General features: G+C 36.1%; 1 non-coding gene across 1 annotated transcript; it reads right to left on the reverse strand.

Annotated features, from left to right (window-relative positions):
- Positions 1–9,844: 9,844 nt before the first annotated feature.
- On the reverse strand, positions 9,845–9,951 carry LOC121231165 (small nucleolar RNA R71). Its single transcript, XR_005929232.1, has one exon. It is a non-coding gene; the product is annotated as a small nucleolar RNA R71 (small nucleolar RNA).
- Positions 9,952–19,928: the final 9,977 nt, after the last annotated feature.

Below are 19,928 nucleotides of genomic sequence, written 5' to 3' on the forward strand. Positions count from 1 at the left end.
CTTAGCCCAGAAATGGCCTTGGCCATGTGAACTACACAGTCTAGCTCAATATTCTCCAAAATTTTGTGTGGTTTACCCGTGTGGGTCCCACATGGCCCAATGATCTTACGCCTACGTCTAGGTGTTCAGTTTAGCATACGAGCAAGCGCGCACTCTTGCAGCATCGTCGGTCACTTATTTCGACTTTTGCCGATTTACGAGTAGGGGTAGTGTTTTACACACCTTGCTTCTATTTGCCGAGAGAAGAAACTGCTCGCACCTTTGAACACTACATTTAACAATAATCCTCAATTACTCACTTAATCGAATGCCCAATCGAATGCACACAACTAAACCAATCGTCGAATCCATACAATAACGTACCTTCGAACAAGCCACGAGAGGGGATCTGTCCACCATAATGCCAACAGAGGATCTTTTCCCTCTCTTTCGACAAGATCTTGTGCACCAACTAAGCTTAGGTAAACACTTAATAAGTCAGCAGCAAAATAATACTATTATACTACTCTGAAATCATCCAATCGCTAACCCCCTTACCTTGATGGGACAATCGAAATCTTCTTCACCTTATCAATCGAGAGAGGATGATCACACAAGCCCTCGGTTACAACCTGTAAATCAACCAACCTCCTATTAACGCCTAATTGAAAGCATAGTTTGAACCAAACCAAGAGTTAGTCTTATCGAAACACTGCCCCAGACACTTGTAACTACCCCCAAAATCGACAGAGAGCAATGGAAAGAAGATCGTCATAGTAAGGGTAAAAGAAAGGGGTAGAATTCGATCAAAAACAACTAATTGCAAGAGCAGGAAAGGAAGGGGAAATCAGTCAAGAAGTAACCGATTGAGAGAGACAGAGAAGGAGAACAATCAGTCTAAGCACAAGATGCCGAAGAGGAGGGTTGATAATCTCAAAAGAATTGAGAGAAGGGAAAAGAAGAGCAAAATGACGAATGAGGATCTTGAAGAGAAGTGAAAATCGAAATCAACAAAAATGAATGATACTCCCAAACCTCCCTAGCACTATTCGAGCTCTAGAGGAAAAGAAGAGAGCCAAAATGATCATAGCAACCTAAAATAGAGTGGCTAAACTCACCAAAATCGAAAGTCTTGAGTGCCACAATTCAAAACTGGCACACTACTCCCTCTCACCTCAACCTCCCATAATTCTCTCCTAAAATCCCTCCTCAAATATCTACTCAATCACCAATTCAAACTCCACTCAAATCAGTAGAGTTTTGGTCAACCTCAACTACTTACATGATAATAGCAGCAAAATAAAACACTCTACTGCCTTCACCAAGATTCGAACCTCAGCCCTCTGGCATAGGTAACACGCCACTTACCCCCTAGTCCAGCAGGCTCTTTATGTCAAAGCTTCACCCATTTTTATTTAAAAGCCTACTGACTAGAGGCAGGGTTTACTCTTTAAAAAAACAAAATTTTTGTACATGCCCAGGCTTGAACCCAAGACTTCTCAGACACTTCCCAGAACACCTAACCACTAAAGCAGACACACAGTTTGAGTTGAAAGTCAATGGTTGAATTGAGATTGATGTTCACTTAATTAAGTATATGCTATGATGGCAACTTGTTAGTTGAATTAAAAGTGTAATCTATGTTTATTGAAAAGATTAGTGAGGCACAACTTGCGATGCTAAGCTAGTAGAGAAGAGAAGGCTTGTTCAAAAAGGCAATGAAGAGATATTCAATATTTATAAAGATAATTGTCTTCAATTTCATAATCAAATTTGTATACCTGAAAATGTTGAATTCAAACAATTGATTCTTCGTGAAGCCCATAATGGCCTATTTGTTATGTATCGTGGTGGTGCAAAAATTTATTGTAATTTAAAAGAATTGTACTGGTGGCCAGGTATGAAAAGAGAAATTGTTGAATATGTTGCAAAATGTTTGACTTGCTAGTGAGTGAAAGCTAAACATCAAGTTCCCTTCAGGTTCCCTTAACCTATTTCAATTTCTGAGTGGAAGTGGGAACAAATTGCAATAAATTTTATTATTGGTCTGCCAACTCTACCAAATAAAAGAAATGGCATTTGAGTAATAGTTGATTGATTAACAAAATCTACTTATCTTTTAGTAGTGAGAATGAATTGGTCACTTTAAAAGCTTTTTTAAGTATATCTTTGTGAGATAATAAGACTTCATGGTTTACCAATGTCTATTATTTCAAATCAAGATCCTCGTTTCACTTCAAGATTTTGGAAGTCGTTCTATAAATCATTAGGCACGAGGCTGAATTTCAACACTACTTTCCATTCCCAATCTGACGACCAATCAGAATGTATTATCTATGTATTAAGAGACATGCTGCGAGCCCGTATCATTGAGTTTGAAGCTAGTTGGGAACGTTATTTTCCTCTAGTAGAATTCTTTTATAATAACAGTTTCTGATCAAGCATTCAAATGGCTTCATATGAAGCTTTGTATGGTTGACGATGTTGAACACCTTTGTGAGCAAGAGAAATATGATTGGGTCAGGTATAATGCAAGAAATGGGAGATAAAGTGACTATCATACTTGGTTCTCATTAAAGTCTCGAAGTTAAGAGAGAATTGGGAATTAATTGAATAAAATAGTAAGTCAGCGGGCTCTATTGGAAAACTTAAGAAATTTTGTGGCTGGTTGGTAATTAGTTGAGTTTTAATTTCAGTTCAGTTAAGATGGAACCACCTGGTTCCTTAAAGGGAGGCAAAATGATTATCAATGGATTTCTTAATTGGGGCTTTGGTAACCATGCGAGAAGGGTTATCTATATGTAAGAAGCCTTTTTCAGCAAATGGAATTCTTCTCAATTATGTTTACATTTTCTTCTCTTATGCATCGTCTTCTTTGGTTGCTCCAAAGAAGAGAATGTAACGGAGAGACTTGCACGAGGCAGTGATCATGAGGTTTGAGTCTGGAATGTGTTGAATTTGATGAATTGGGAAGCTTATGATCTTACTATATTCATGAAATTGGGAAAAAAAGAAGTTAAGGGTTTATAAAATCTTGGGAAGCTTTTGCATAATAATGGATTCTGGGTTTTAAGGTTTGAACACCTTCAATGTAACACCCCTTACCCGAGTTCAACGCCGGAACAGGATACGAGGTGTTACCGTACTTAAACACATGCTTGCAAACATTTTCGTGCCATAAATTTTCGTCCAAATTAAAAATTTTTGAAAATCTAACATAAAGTCCCTAATACGAGTCCACGAGGCCTAAAACACGCTTCAAAAAAGATTCGGGACTTAACTGAGTACTTTAGAAAAATTTGAAAAATTTCAAGGTAAACAGGGCACACGCTCGTGTAGAAAAGTGACACGATCGTGTGTCGTCTTAACATGATCGTGCTGAAGGCCCGTGTAGATCACACAGCCTGGGTATATCTGGACACGCCCGTGTCCCTAACCCATGTGGATTTATTTTTTGATTCGAACCTACAGGGGTTTTCACATGGCCTAGCACATGCCTGTGTCCATGGCCTGTGTCCTTTACACGGCTATGACACGCCCGTGTCTCAGCCCATGTACAAAAACCTTGATATTCTGTTTCTGATGTCATCAACCAATTAAGGGCACACAACCAAGGCACACACCTGTGTGTTAGGCCGTGTCCTCCGCACAGCTGAGACACACGGCCGTGTCTCTGTCCGTGTGTTTACTACCATGCATACTGACTTGAAAAATTAAGGTGCAGGGGACACATGGCCGGGCTACATACCCGTGGGAAAGATCGTGTGTCACAGACGGCCTAGACACACGCCCGTGTGTCTGCCCGTGTGGACAAAAACAAGGCTATCTACCAAGCCTTTTTGCCACCCTTACTTGCACCAATTAAACATCACACAACAAAACCAATCTATACAGTAATACGAGACCAAATCAACCACAACATGACATTTAAAAGCGACCCTCACTATGCTTTAACAATCGAAATATGCACTTATTCATTCATACAATTTGCTCATCCATGAAAATATCATCATTTGCATATATTAATAATGAATATTAGCCATTATTCATGGCCTTATAAAAAATGAAAGATTCCATGACAAGCCAACACCTTGACCCCAAAACAATATGACACTAACAAAAGATTAAGTCCCTATACATGCCATACTTAAAATAGAAAAACTAACTATACCAAGTTTTACAATTGATAGTGTGAACGATGCCTCTGACGTACGTTGATTCACGAGCTAATTAGGCGGTGCTATAAGAAAATAAAAAGGGAAAAAAGTAAGCACAAAGCTTAGTAAGTTGCATGTAAATATATAACAACAATTTACCATGCATTAACATACTCATAACATGTCATAATTTGCACAAAATACACATATAGTCGTAAGCATAACTTACTCATTTTCATTCCTAACTACTCTTACAATATAATTGAGCTTGCAACTCATGAAATTCATGTGAATACATGTCCTACTGATTGTATAGTCATAACCTCTCTTATTCCAACATAAATAATAAATTTTCCCATTGAACCCTTTGGAATACTACCGGATATTTAATAAGCCTCAAATATAAGGTAAGATGCCGACGCCATGTCCCAGACATGGTCTTATATTGGCTTATACATCAAAGTCGATGCCATGTCCCAGACATGGTCTTGCACTGACTCTCACATATCGAGGCCGATGCCATGTCCCAGACATGGTCTTATACTGGCCCTCACATATTGAAGCCGATGCCATGTCCCAAACATGGTCTTACACTGGCTCTTATCTATTGGTGCCGTTGCCATGTTCTAGACATGGTCTTAAACTAGCACTCATATAACCCTAGTCCCATGGCATGAATATCCGACCTATTCCCACGGTTCAACCAGGGATTTCATCGTATCAATTTCATCATACATTTTTCATAGTCACATTCAAACATTTTATGTGATATCAATTATTCAATGCATGGTAACAATAAAGTTGTAATATTTATGCACAACTTACCTTGGTAAACAAAATGTTGGCGACTAATTGGATTTATTCCACTAGCTTGGCTTTCCCCCGGTCTAGGTCCACATTATCTAATTCTTGATCTAAAACGATAAAAATTCTTTTGTTTAATCATCACATTAATAAAACATTCCACAATTCATTCTTTGGCAAAATGACCATTTTGCCATTAGACTTTTAGAAAAATTACGATTTTACCTCTAGGCTCGTAAATCAATTTTTATAAATTTTCCTCATTAACCAAGCCTAGTCAAATAATTTTTATACTTATATCAACTCACCATTTCAATTATTCCACCCATTTACAACCTATTTTATCATCTTCACAAAATGGTCCCTTTAGGTGTTTCTCACGAACACCATTTCACAAAAGTTGTTTATTTAACCACCCTAAATCATTTTCTTCCATAGAGTTTCAACTAAAAACATCAATTCTCTCATTCAAGAACCCTATACTTTCACCATTTTGAAAATAGTCCCCTCATTAACTAAATTAAGCTATAAAGGTCCCAAAAGTACAAAAACCATAAAAAATAATCATCTAAATAACTTACTTGTAAGGGTGAAGAGTGGCTGAAAATTTCAAGCTTTCAAAACCCCTATTTTTCTGGTATTTTTAGTGGAGAGGAGGAAGGTGAAAAGATGATATCACTTTCTCTTTATTTTATTTTATTTCTAGTCAAAACAAGTCACCAAATTCACCTAACCTTTGAAAAATTTTAATCTCTTTCTCTCTATGGCTGGACAAGCCTTTCTTAAAGGTATATTTGCTCTTTAAAGGTCCCTAATTATGGTTCTCTAGCTATTTAACACCTTCAGCTAGCAAAACAAAACTTTTGCACTTTATGCAATTTAGTCCTTTTTCGCAATTAAGCATGCAATCATTGAAATTATTTCACCAAATTCTCATGCACTCATATAATCATACTATAACACATAAAATAATATAAAGAAAATTAATTTCTCTAACCTCGATTTAGTGTTTCCAAAACCACTGTTTCGACTAGGCCCAAAATTGGGTTGTTACATTCAATTTAACCAGTATATTTGGTTGTCATGCTTAGTTGTTAGGATAAATGAGGCTCTGTCATTAGGAAAGGCTAAGCTGACAAGGACGAAGGATAGCATGTGAGTTTCTGCACTCCACCTTTGGGTATCTGCTGATTATTGTGCTACTTTTATGGTATGTTTATATGATTTCTCTGAGTTCTATGGTTGCGTATGATTATGGTGAATGAGAAAGTCATGCATGCATAAGGTTGCATTAATTTATGAATGACTGCAAGTATGATTTTTAACCCGTGTCATAGAATTGTATATAGATGTATTGATATGTGGTGTAGTCGTTGTTATAATAGTGTATGGAATATTATGCGTGAAATGTATGTTATAAAAATGAGGAGTACAAATGGAGTTACTTTGACGAGTTACATGAAGGTAGGAAAATTTCGCGTAATTGAGGAATGGACGGATTGAAAGAGGATTCAATAGAGTTCGACAACATTGTGGAATGGTTATCTATTAACTCTTCGAAGTGACACTGTTTAAGTGATATACAAGCTCTTTAAACTGACGCCGTGTAAATGGTATACATGCTCTTCAAAGTGAAATCTTGGAAGAGCTTTACTAGCTCGTCAAAGTTAAAAAATCGTGGTTAGCCGTGACATGATCCAGTGGTGAACAGGTGCACTGTATTACGAATTGGGGTCTGCTAGGATTGTAAACGGGGAAGGCATCGGGGCATATAAGTTGAAATTATTGTATGATTCAAGTGGTGAAAAAGTCTGACAATATGGTTATGGCACGTATGGGAACGCCAACAAACAGGCCTAAGAGGTCCCAAGAAAATGTGAAGGTAAGAGGAACTAGTAGAGGCGTTTTAAACGTGGGCATATGTGAAAAGAAGGGATATTTCCTTTAAAGTATTTGTAAATAAGTATACACCATTAAGAGTCCACTAGAGTTGACGTATAAACCATCATTAGTTATGAAATAACAAAAATAGTTCTTTAGGTTTTAAATTCTAAGTGTTTATTGATAAAGAGGTCACCAGAAAAGTGGAAGGTTTGCCAAGGGCTATCTTAAGAAAAAAGTCTACTAAGGGCTGTCTTAGGCGGAATGTCCGCCAAGGGCTGACTATTCAATAAAGCCTGCCAAGGTTTAGCAAATTAGGATGATGTTTGATGGGATTATCTAGCATGTGAAATCCATTAAGGATTTTCTTACAAATGAGAATTTCATCTTCTACAATTTAAAAAAGATGTAGTCTACTGGGGACCATATGTTTATAGGAGTATCTTGTTGGATGATCCGAAGAGGGAAAGTCTTGTGGGACCATCTTACAAGTACGAGTTCATAAGGGAAAAATGGTACTTGACTATCAAGAAGATTTTATATTCAAGGGTCATATACGAGGATAATAGTAAACGGGTTTTCCTTTAAAAGAAGTTATATGCACGAGCTAAGATGATGAATTTCAGGATGATACAGTAAATCGATAATGAATTCAATGTGAAATGAAGGGATCAAGGCAAGAATCTGTCATGGTTGCGAGGTATCTGTAAGTTTACCAAAGGTCATCGACAATTCGTATAACTGCTTGTGAGGTTACCTTTTCTTAAGTCAAATTAGCAAGGTAAATAAAATTTGAAGATGAAGCCAAACAATGTCAAGTCTCAAATGGGGTGTCAAAAAGAGGATATTTTCACCTAAATCCACCAATGTGTTCACCAATGATTCATTCAAGAAGAATGTATGGGTGTCGTTTACGCTAATTGATTTGCCATAATTTGTTATGGCAAATCAAGGTCTTTCCGGCACTTAATGAACTTGTTTTCTAGTGTTTTTATTTGTTTTTAGTTCATTTTCAGTTTTTATTACTTTATGTTTAAATTATGCAAAATAATTGTTTTTACACTATTTTGAGCTATGTTATGACCTAATAGGCTACTATGGGCTTAAAGGAGATTTAATGGCTTTATCTAGTGTCTAAGACACTATCTAGTGGTGTCGCAAAACCAAACTTCGAAGCCAAAAATATTTAGAAATTTTTAAGGCAGTGTCTTAACACCGAGCTATGATTAAGAAAATTAAGCATGGGTATTTTTGTCCACACAATGTAAATTAGATATTTGGACTGTTTAGTAACCCTAATTAGGTTAGATCATAAACTTTATAAATAAGCATGTTAAACCTTATTTTAGGGGGCTTGGCCAAGTGAGTCACTTAGTTATTTTTAGGGTTTTACTTTAGTTTTTATTTTCTTTCAAGTTAGTCCTTTAAATACTTTTTGTTATTGTTAACTTGGATTCAATTTGGATACAAGGTTTTCATTTAATAGTTTTTCATTATTTTCTTATGGATTCCAATTGCAATCGAAGTGATCTTCGTGACTTTTAAAGGAGATTTCACTTCTGAGCAGGAATCTTTATCAAAACAGACTTATTTCTCTATTCCCTACTTTTATTTAATTTACTGTTTGGTATGCAAAATTTGAGTTTAGGTATCCATGAGTGCCTAATTTCCTTAGGGGGATTAAAGAACGGATGTGTGACTAATTAACATATGAATTAGGGTTGAAATCCAAGTTAGTTGGTTATAATTTGAGTTTAGGAACTGACACCCCTAAGAAGTAATTTAGAATAAACGAGATTGAGACATAAGTTTACCGAGTATATCATAATTTATCCCTGTCAAGAAAGTGAGGCCGAAAGGTAAGTGTGTATTAATAGATTAATTAGTTAGAGACCGAGAGGTAATAACTAGTTAATTAATAACTAGCTCGATAAAACCTGAGTTCTGAAGTTAATTAGGAACACTGAAGTGAGTTCATCTCTTGCTTGTTTTTATTGGATTAAATTTTGATTATTAATTGAAGATTTTTAGTTTTAGATAATTTTATGTTAGTTTAATTAATCCATTTCAATTTGGTTTTCGTAATATAATTTTGAATTATTATTTAGCCCTATTAGTGTAGAGGGTTAATTTAGGTTTAATTCAACCTCCCTTTGGTACGATCCTCGAAATGCTTCCTGGAGTGTTTTGCTGTAACACTTAATTATATTACAATTTGACCCTTATACTTATGGACACTACTGTTTAATTAGATATTTATTTCCTGAAGTATTTCAAGTCCAGAAGTTCGCATGTTTGGCGGAGTTCAAGTTGCTGGCATCATTGTCGAGGGGGTTTCAACATTAAACTTGAAGTTACATTTCCTACATTTGACAGGATAAATAGGAAAGCTTAGGATTATAGAAACAAATTTTTATTTTTATTTGATTTTTAGTTTATTTGATTTTATTTTATTATATCTTTTCAATGTATAAATTGGAGGGGAATTATCCCAATCGAGACATATCCTGAACCCGAGAGATTTTTTAGACAAGCTCGTTAGAAAATACAAAACAATCCACCTATAGTGTCTGACTTGCTGCGAGGAAACCCGCTGTTTGAAGAAAAAACAAAACCACCAACATAGTTCTAAAGAGAGCCATTAATGGCTCAACAAGAGAGGATATTGTGTGAATATGCGATAACCTACTTTAGATGTTGTTCGAGGTAGTATCAAGCCAGCAATTAATGCAAACAATTTTGAGATTAAGACAACCACCATCCAAATGATACAAAATAATTTGCAATTTTGTGGTAACATGATAGAAGACCCCAACTAACATTTAAAGAGATTCCTATAACTATGCGACACATTTAAATACAACAACGTGACCAACGACGCGATCTGTCTCTAGTTGTTTCTATTCTCTCTTTGCGACAACACCTATGAATGGCTCGATTCTTAATAGCAGGGATCCATCACGACATGAGATGACTTAGTGGGGAAATTCTTAGACAAAATTTTCCCCATTAGTCAAACCATCCAATTAAGGCATGACATTGCTAATTTTAAGCAACTTGAAGGTGAAACATTATACAAAGCATGGGAACGCTTCAAGTCATTGCTTAGGAAATACCCACACCATGGTATGCAAGACTAGCTTTAATTGTAAATTTTCTATAATAGATTGGATGAAAGTTTAAGAGTCGGCTTAGATGGCGCATTGACCAAGGCCGTTATGAACAATACCTATGAGATAGTCTGTCAATTGATTGAGGACATGGCAATGAACTCATACATGTAGCTAAACAAACACTTTTCATATAGCCAAAAGCTGTCATCGGCTAAGATGGTCAAGGAAGATAACAATTATCAATAAAATTTGGAAAAATTATATTGTCTATAGACCACTGTTAAGCCATCGATGAATTATGTCGCTCGAGACTACATGACATACTTGGAGAGCCAATCGAAGGAAGTGAATTATTTGGGTAATAGGGGTGGAAATCCCTATTCGGATACTTACAACCTCAGTTGGATGGACCATTAAAATCTAAAGTGGGGAGGCAATTAAGGTAGTGGAAACCCAACTTCAAATTGAAAAACCCTCCAAATCAACCCCCGCGTGCAAATATCTCCAGAGAGATCCATATGCAACTCACACGATCTGACATTCAACATATAAAGACCGAATGCGCACAAACTCATACCGGTGTTGTCGAATTAGAGGAGGAGATGCATTATATCTTAAGAATGTTGAATGAGATGTGGAAGCAAATGGGCATAAGTATTCCGATTAATACTAAGAACAATCCTCAGAGGGACAGAAAAGAGAATGCGAATGCAATTGCACTCCGTTCAGGTAAAACATTAGGAAACTCAGATAAACCCATTAATAAGGGGGATGATGAGCTCAAGACAGAGGACTGAAACTTTAATGATCCGAAAATTGAAGTCCACATAAAGAAAAAATCTGAATCAGTAGCTGAGCTGGAAAATACTGCATGCTCGGAACTAGTGCAAAAGAGCATACCATTCCCATCGAGGTTGGAGGACATGCAACGAATGGGTGAGGAGGAATTCATAAGTTTTCTAAATCTTTTTAAATCCCTTAACTTTAATTTGCCACTACTACTGCTTATTGATAAGATACCAAAGTATTTCAAATATTTAAAAGAAAATATGTCTACCATAAAAAGCTAAAGAAAGGTGAGCAAATAAAAATCGACGCTTTTTGTAATGCAATAATTGCCTGAAAAATACCCCCGAAGCTAAAAGATATAGGATGTTTTACAACTCCCCAGGAGATAGGAAATAAACATTTTAGCAAGGCCTTTTGTTACTTAGGGGCCAGCATAAATTTGATGCCCTTATCCACATATTTAAAATTTGGATTGAATAAGCTGAAAAATATGACAATTACACTATAATTAGCTGATTAGTCTCTGGTATACCCTAAAGGGGTACTCGAAGACGTATTGGTTAAGGTAAGGGATTTTTTAATCCCCACCAATTTTTTGGTCCTAAACTTCAAGGAGCACTAAGATATTCCTATTTTGTTGGGTCGACCATTTTTGGCTACCTTTAGATCAACCATTGATCTAAAAAAGAACATACTAATAATGAATATCGATGGTGACATAGAAGTATTCAAATTTGGACATGATTCCAAAATACGAAATATGAAAATAAAATAGAGGAGGATTGTTACGTAATTTCTTTGAGTACCCCTAACAATCTTGTTCAAAGGTATAGTTCTAGTTCGATATGTGTAGGTACCAAAAGATCGCAGGAGCACGACAAGTGGAATGACCCTAAAAATAAAGTTGATTGTTAGATGGACCAAAAAGATTGCAAAAGGAGAAATGTGGCGATGCATGGAACGCAAGGGCAACAAAATGAGTCCGATAGCCAAACTTAATTTCTTTATAAGACTTTGGATTTTTGTTGTAAATTTTGTACATTCGAACTTTGGGGTTTGTATTTTGGTTTCTGATTAGGTTAGAAAGTTTTAATTAGAGTAGGTTTAAGGCCTTAGGTAGCTATAGGGAACCTACTAGGGACTTATTGAGAAATTAGGAGTAAAAAGGAGGGACTGACACTCCACCGAACTTCAAAATGAAGAAAACCAGGCAGTGTCGTGACACCAAACCTCGATGTTGCGACACTGAACTTTGAAGCTCCTAGGATTTTTAAAATCAAGGCGGCGTCGTGACACCGCATCTCCATGTCGTAACATAGCACTTTGAACCTAAAATCTTGCTAATTACATCTAGTGTCGTGATACTGAACCTCATTGTCACAACATGGCATTTCAAACCAAAATTAATTTGAAAATTTGGGGGCCAGTGCCGTGACATGGCACTTCGAACCTAAAATATGAAGCATTCGAAGTACGGTGTCGCGACACCAACACCCAGTGTCATGACACTGTTTTCAGGTCGTCAAAATTTTTATCCTTTTTTTTTGCATGATCTGTATAGCCTTATATATATGCTAATATATTTTTAACCCTAATTTTACACTTTAAACATATTCTAAACACCCCCTAAGCCCTCTTAACTACAATCGATCACTTCCCTTCCATCTCTGCTTTCGTTTTTTGTAGTATTTTGCGAGCTTTTGTTTCCTCTTCATACCATTGATGTCTTCTTTATTGCTCTCTACCATTGGTAATCACCTCTTCATGCAACAATCTCAGTGAAACATTTTTCATTTTTTCTATTATTTTATTTTATTTTTATTTCATCATAGTAGTTGTGTTTGGATTATTGTTTGTAAATGGCCCCGAGGAAAAATTGTAGCTCCTCGCAACCAACCGAATCGAGAGAATTTAATTCTACTTGATTTCAGAGCCAAAAAGTCAAAAAAATACTTCTTGGAACTCCAATGCAAAACGTTTATTCAAGAACGTGGGTTTGACCCATTATTCGACTTAAACAATGAGATTTAGGATTTAGTTCATGCGAACCAATGGACCAAATTTTGACTCGCATCGAAAAAGTCTAGGGCACCTGCACTTACTTATATTGTCTGAGCAAGGGAGGAAGCTACAGCTCCAGATGTAATTGCTGGTACATTTTATCTTTTTGATGTTACCGTGTATGCATTGATTGACCCTGGGTCTACACATTCTTATGTTTGCACTGCTTTAGCATCAGAAAAGAAATTGTCTACTGAACCTACTGATTATGGTGTTCAAGTTACTAATGCATTAGGCCAAAGTGTAACAGTTAATTTAGTGTGTCGTGACTGCCTATTGAAAATAAAAGGCTATGAATTCCCAGCTGATTTGATGTTACTACCTTTTTTGGAATTTGATTTTATTTTGGGAATGGATTGGTTGACGAAGCATGGTGCTATAGTAAATTGTAAAGAAAAATGGATTGATCTAAAATGTCAGTCAGGAGAGATGATTACTGTTAAGGTCGGAAATCCAAAAAAAAAATTTAGAATTATTTCAGCCTTTTCAACTCAGAGATTAATGGGGAAAGGTAATGAACCATTTTTAGCCTACATTCTTGATGCTCGGGGTTCTGAATCAAAATTAAAATAGTTACCAGATGTTAATGAATTTACTGATATGTTTCTTGAGGAACTGTCGGGTTTACCACCTGATCGGGAAGTTGAATTTGTGATTGATGTAATTATGGGAACAACCCTGATATCAATAACATCATATAGAATGGCACCAGCTGAGTTAAAGGAATTAAAGACTCAATTGCAAGAATTACTAGACAAAGGGTTCATCAGACTGAGTATATCTCCTTGAGGTGCACTTGTCTTATTTGTGAAAAAGAAAGACGACTCTTTGAAATTGTGTATAAATTACAAACAGCTAAACAAGGTCACAATTAAAAACAAATACCCTTTACCTCATATTGATGATTTGTTTGATCAGCTGAAAGGTGTTGTAGTATTTTCGAAGATAGACATAAAATCCGGGTATTATTGGTTGAAAGTTAAAGAATGTGATGTGTCGAAGACTGCTTTCAAAACTCAAATTTAATGAATTGGATTTTTCAACTTTATTTGGATAGATTTGTATTTGTGTTTATTGATGATATATTGATTTATTCCAAGACAGAATCCGAGCATGCACAACATTTGAGGATTGTGTTATAGACTTTGACAGAAAACCAGTTGTATGCAAAGTTTAGTAAATGTGAATTCTGGCTTCATGAGGTCTGATTTCTGGGTCATATCGTATCAGCTGAAGGGATTCGAGTGGATCCAAGCAAAGTATCTACAATAGTGAATTGGAAAACTCCGAAGAATATAACAGAAGTGCGGAGTTTACTGGGTTTAGCAGGATATTATCGCTACATTTTCAAGAACTTTTCAATGATCACTTTCCTGATAACTCGACTACAATAGAAAAATGTTGAATTTGTTTGGTATGATGAGTGTCAGCAAAGTTTTAATCAATGTTAACAGAAGCTCCGGTCTTGACTCAACTAGAATCGAGTGTGCCATATGTTGTATATAGTGATGCATTTCTGAATGGCTTGGGTTGTGTCCTAATGTAGTCAAGAAAAGTAGTGGTTTATGCTTCTCGGTAGTTGAAACCGCATGAGAAAAATTATCTTACACATGATCTTGAGTTGGCTGCAATTGTATTTACTTTGAAAATCTAGAAACATTATTTATATGGAGAGAAATGCTATGTATATACAGATCATAAAAGTCTAAAATATTTGATGACTTAGAAGGAGTTGAATTTGAGGTAGAGATAGTGGCTAGAGCTACTGAAAGATTATGACTTGGTTATTGACTACCACCCGGGAAAGGCTAATATAGTTGCAGATGCACTCAGTCGAAAGTCATCTTTGTTTGCACTACGAGCGATAAACGCTCATTTATTTCTTAATGAAGATTGTTCCATATTAGCAAAATTGAGAACAAAACTTGTGTTCCTTCAATGGATTTGGGAGTTGCAAGATGATAGCCCAAAATTGGTGTTGAAAAAATAGATGGTTCGAGATAAATTGAGTTCAGAGTATAGCATTGATGATAGCGGTATGTTACATTATCACAATAGAATTTTTGTTCCGAATAATTCAAATTTGAAAACTGATATTTTATCTAAAGCTCACAATAGCATGTGTTCCATTCATCTGGGAAGTACGAAGATGTATTGTGATTTGAAACGGATGTATTGGTGGCCGGGTATAAAAAGAGAAATTTGTGAATTTGTAGCAAAATGTCTGATTTTTCAGTAGGTCAAAGTAGAGGATCAGGTACCAGCGGGTTTGTTACAACCTGTCATGATTCTTGAGTGGAAATGGGAACATGTCATGATGGATTTTATGTTTGGCTAACCTATGACTCCGAGAAAGAAAGATTCGATTTGGGTGATTGTTGATAGATTAACTAAGTCAGCACATTTTATTTTGATTAGAATAGACTTTCCACTTGAGAAGTTAACAGAATTATATATGTCTGAGATAGTAAGATTGCACGGGGTTCCAACATCTATTATTCTGGATTGAGATCTGAGGTTTACATCAAGGTTTTGGAGTAAACTACAAGAAGCTCTAGGTACTAAGTTAAATTTCAACATAGCATTTCATCCTCAGACTGACGGGCAATTAGAACGAGTGATTCAAATTCTAGAAGACATGTTAAGATATTGTATACTCGAGTTTGGAAGTAGCTGGGAAAGGTATTTACCCTTGGCCAAATTTTTCTATAATAATAGTTATCAGTCTAGCATAAAAATGGCATCATTTGAAGCTCTTTATGGAAGAAAATGTAAGAATCCATTGTATTCGTACGAACTGAGTGAATCCAAGTTAATGGGATTGATTTGATTCAAGAAACTGAAGAAAATGTCTGGATTATCCGGGACAATTTAAAAGCTACTTCTAACCGTCAAAAATCATATACAGGTTTGAAGAGAAGAGAGATAGAATTTAATGTAGGTGATCAAGTATTCTTAAAGGTCTCACAGTGGAAGAAAGTATTGCGATTTGGTAGAAAAGGGAAATTGAGCCCAAGATTTATCGGACCGTATGAGATAGTTGAAAAATTGGCCCTGTGACTTATCGGTTAGCTTTGCTTCCGAAACTTGAGAAAATTCATAACGTGTTTCATGTATCAATGCTGCGATGATATAGATCAAATCCTTTACACGTCATTCCTCATAGTGAAATTGAGCTTCAACTGGATATGAAGTACTCAGAAGAATCGCTGCAGATTTTGGCCCAAGAGATTAAAGAATTATGGAATAAACGAGTACCGTTAGTTAAAATGCTGTGGCATCATCATGGTTCGGAGGAGACTACTTGGGAAACAAAAGAATCGATGAGATCACAGTATCTGAACTTATTTTCAGGTAACAAATTTTGAGGACAAAATTTCCTAATGGGGGGAGAGTTGTAACAACCCAATTTTCAGTGGTGTGAGAAACAGTGGTTCGAGACCACTAAAATCCAACAAGTGAGCTCGTAAATTTTATTAGTTAGTGTTTATGAGCCAATTGTGAATTTAAGAAAGTTATGAGTTAGTGATTTGTGTTTTAGAAATATTTATTAAATTAATCGGTTTATAAACTGAGGTATCGAAATCTTGATTTTATAAATCAGGCCGTAAATATTTTTATAAATATTTACGGAGTGTAATTGAGTTAGTATTAAAGTTTCATTAGAAAATTTTAACGTTTCGATGGTTAATTAATTAAAAGGACTAAATTGAAAAAAGGTGTAAAACTAGTTAATTAAAGAAATAGTGATTAAATAGTCTAAGAGATAAATAAATGAGCACTTAAAGGGCAATTGGGCCTAAATTGCATAGGTTGGACGGTATGCTAATGTTAAACAATGAAATAAGACAAATGGAGGGAAAAATTGTAAATTAAATAAAATTTAACAAATAAATAGAAATTGCAAGAGAATTCTAGATGTTCTCATTTCAATTTAGGTGAAAATAGCATGGGAGAAAGCTTTTAAAGCTGATTTTTCCTTCTTTTTTGCTACAAGTGAGTTTAATTTTGTTTATTTCTTGAAATTTTTGTGTTTTTAAGATTTTTATAATTAGGTTCAACTATCTATTTCATTACTTTTTGATTCTATGGGTAATTTTGAAAGTTACCATTGATGAGTGCTGGATGTTCATGATGAATTAACATGAATTTGAAGCTTTAATTTTGTTATATGATGATTTTATTAAGTAATTTTGATAGATGTTGAGTTTAGGACCAAATTGTGAAAAAGTTAAGAATTAGGGTTGGTGTTAAAATTCTGAATATCAAAGGCTTTATAGTAGCCTAAAATAATTACATAAAGTGTTAATTGAGAAAAATTAGCTCATTTGATGGGTTAATTGATCAGGGACTAAATTGTAAAAATTGTAAAAGTTAGGGTAAATGTGTAATTTTGAAAATTTGTAGCCTAATTCATCGAGTGAAAACCCTTCCCATTTATTAGTATTTAATTAACTCAGCAAAACACATATTCGTTGCTATGGTTCAAAACGTGACTTTTAGCTGAAGCTTGTGAACTTTTTGTTTTAGACAAACCGTATTTTTTTAGGAAAAATTTAATTGCAAGAAAACGTCGTGCTTTTGTAGGGATAAAACTGGAAAGCAAAGTATAATCCCAAATTTAAACAGTCAATCCCAAAAGTCCCAATTATAGAAATAATAAATACTCAAATTATTAGCGAGAAATTAATTAACTAATAGAAAAATCAAATTAAAAAAGTACAAAATAGTGGTGGTCACCGCTGAGTTCTCCGCCGCTCTGATCTATCTAATGCTGGGGATTACCTACACAGATTAAACAGAAAAGGGTGAGTTTTAGCAACTCAGTGTGTAATCCCCATAGAAAATATACACAACAACATAATTCAGACATATATCCAAATATCAGATAATTCAGGCCTGACCCTTTTTATAGAACCGGTGTAAACATTAGTTCACTTAGATTCAGAATCAGATACGAACTGGGCCATAGCCCATCTCAGACATATTATGCAAAATAGAGCAGAATAATAGAGTCCTCCCACTAGCCTCTACACATCAACTTCGTCCAACCCTACACACCACCCACCCATCCTTACATACCATGCTGTACCAAAATGCGGCACATAATTAGATAATTGCAGCTGTGCTGCCAGATATCAAGCTTATGAGCCTTTTAGAATACTTCCTCTATATACATCAACCCAACCCCGATGCAATACAGCATACAACACATGGCATGCAATTATGAATTTAATAGATCATACATACAAATCGGTCTACATGCTAAAAGTAACATGTTAGAGCACATATATCACATAGTCAGACCACGTAATCAGAGACCAAGTAACTCTTACTGACCCTACATTAGGTCCCAGGCGACTTGGGCAACCCGAGCAACCTTTCAAAGTATTTCAGAAAAATGGGCTTACACGCCCAAGTGGCCTGCCTGTGTGGGCCCACAAGTCTGTGTGGCCCACACGGCCATAATTGGCCCTGGCCGTGTGGATCACAAGGCCTGTCCTAGAATTCTACATGCCTGTGTGCGCCCATAAACCCGTGTGGCCCACACAACCCAGTTGGTTGAGCCGTGTATCGCACATAGCCTCTCCTGGCCATCACACAGTCGTGTCCTTCGCGCATAGTCTAGCCTCGTCAATCACACGCCCGTGTACTGCCACACGGCCTACCACATGGGCAACTACGCACCCGTGAAGCATCGACAGTTTCATTTTTCGACTTTCGCTGATTATCGTTTTCATTGTTTTTAGGTACACACCTGGTATGTTTCTATAGAAAAAGTAATCCCGAGCAACCCAGAACCTATAATTGATTGAGAAAACCCCAATTTCAGTCACTTAAACCAATATCAAACCAAATTGATGTGAACAGACAATCCTGAAAACCACCTACAACCCCTACCTCCGAATGAAACAATGGCATGTTCACACTTTCACAACACCGATTAAATACCCAAACTCCTTAATCCTCTCCTAAACATAAGTTAGAACTCCATTAACAACAATTCAACATCCCAAAAGGGAAATCGTACTTACAAAACTTATTAATAACGTACTAGAGATACTGGAGTAAAGAGACGCGGAAAATGGTAGTATGGAAAAGGTAGAACTGAAATTGACAGCAAGAAAGGTGAAGATTCGGCAAAAGCAAAAAGAAAAGAGGAAAAAAGGGTGGAAGAGAAGATGTTATTTTTTTTTCTGGGGAGAGAATTTTGGGAAACTGATTACCCAAATCCCACTACCTACTCTATCTCAACCACCCACAATTTAGATTTTTAGTCCAACTCAAACTCTTTGGAATAGACGAGCAAAAATAATGCTCTCGCAAAGACTCAAACATAGGACAGCAAACACACCAACACTCCACTTAGCCACCAGACCAGCAGGCCCATTCTGATATATTTTTTTTACAAATAATCAAATAAAAGCCTACTAAACAAGAGTAAGGCTTTTTCAAAAAAATTTAAAACTTTGCCAAAGGTAGGACTTAAACTTGTGATCTCTCAGACACTACCAGAATACTCAACCACTGAAGCAGATACACATTTATGTCAATTTTTTATAGGAACAAATACAAATATTTTGGGGCGTTACAACTCTACCCTCCTAAAAGAAAATTTCGGCCTCAAAATTTTACTTGATCAGAAAAGCTAAGGATACTGCTGACACATCGAATCCTCCAGCTCCTAAGTGGCCTCCTCAATGCTATGATTCCACCACAGCACCTTCACTAAGGGGATAGATTTTCTTTGTAGTACCTTAATGTCACAACCTAGAATCTGAACCGGCTCCTCCTCAAATGTTAGATCTGGCCTAACCTCAATTTCCTCCATAGGAACTATATGCGTGGGATCAGAGCGGTAGCGTCTCAACACCGAGACATGGAACACATCATGAATGCGATCTAACTCTGGAGGTAACTCCAATTGATATGCGACTGGCCCCACTCATTTCAGAATTCGGTACCACCCAATAAACTAAGAGCTCAGCTTGCCCTTGCAACCGAACCTCAGAATCTTCTTCCATGGCGAAACTTTGAGAAAAATGAAGTCCCCTATAGAATACTCTATTTCTTGACGTTTTAGATCTACATAAGACTTCTGCCTATCAGAAGTCACTTTCATTCGATCTCGAATCAAACGAAC

Source organism: Gossypium hirsutum, chromosome A06 (assembly GCF_007990345.1).
Source record: "Gossypium hirsutum isolate 1008001.06 chromosome A06, Gossypium_hirsutum_v2.1, whole genome shotgun sequence".
NCBI lineage: Eukaryota > Viridiplantae > Streptophyta > Magnoliopsida > Malvales > Malvaceae > Gossypium > Gossypium hirsutum.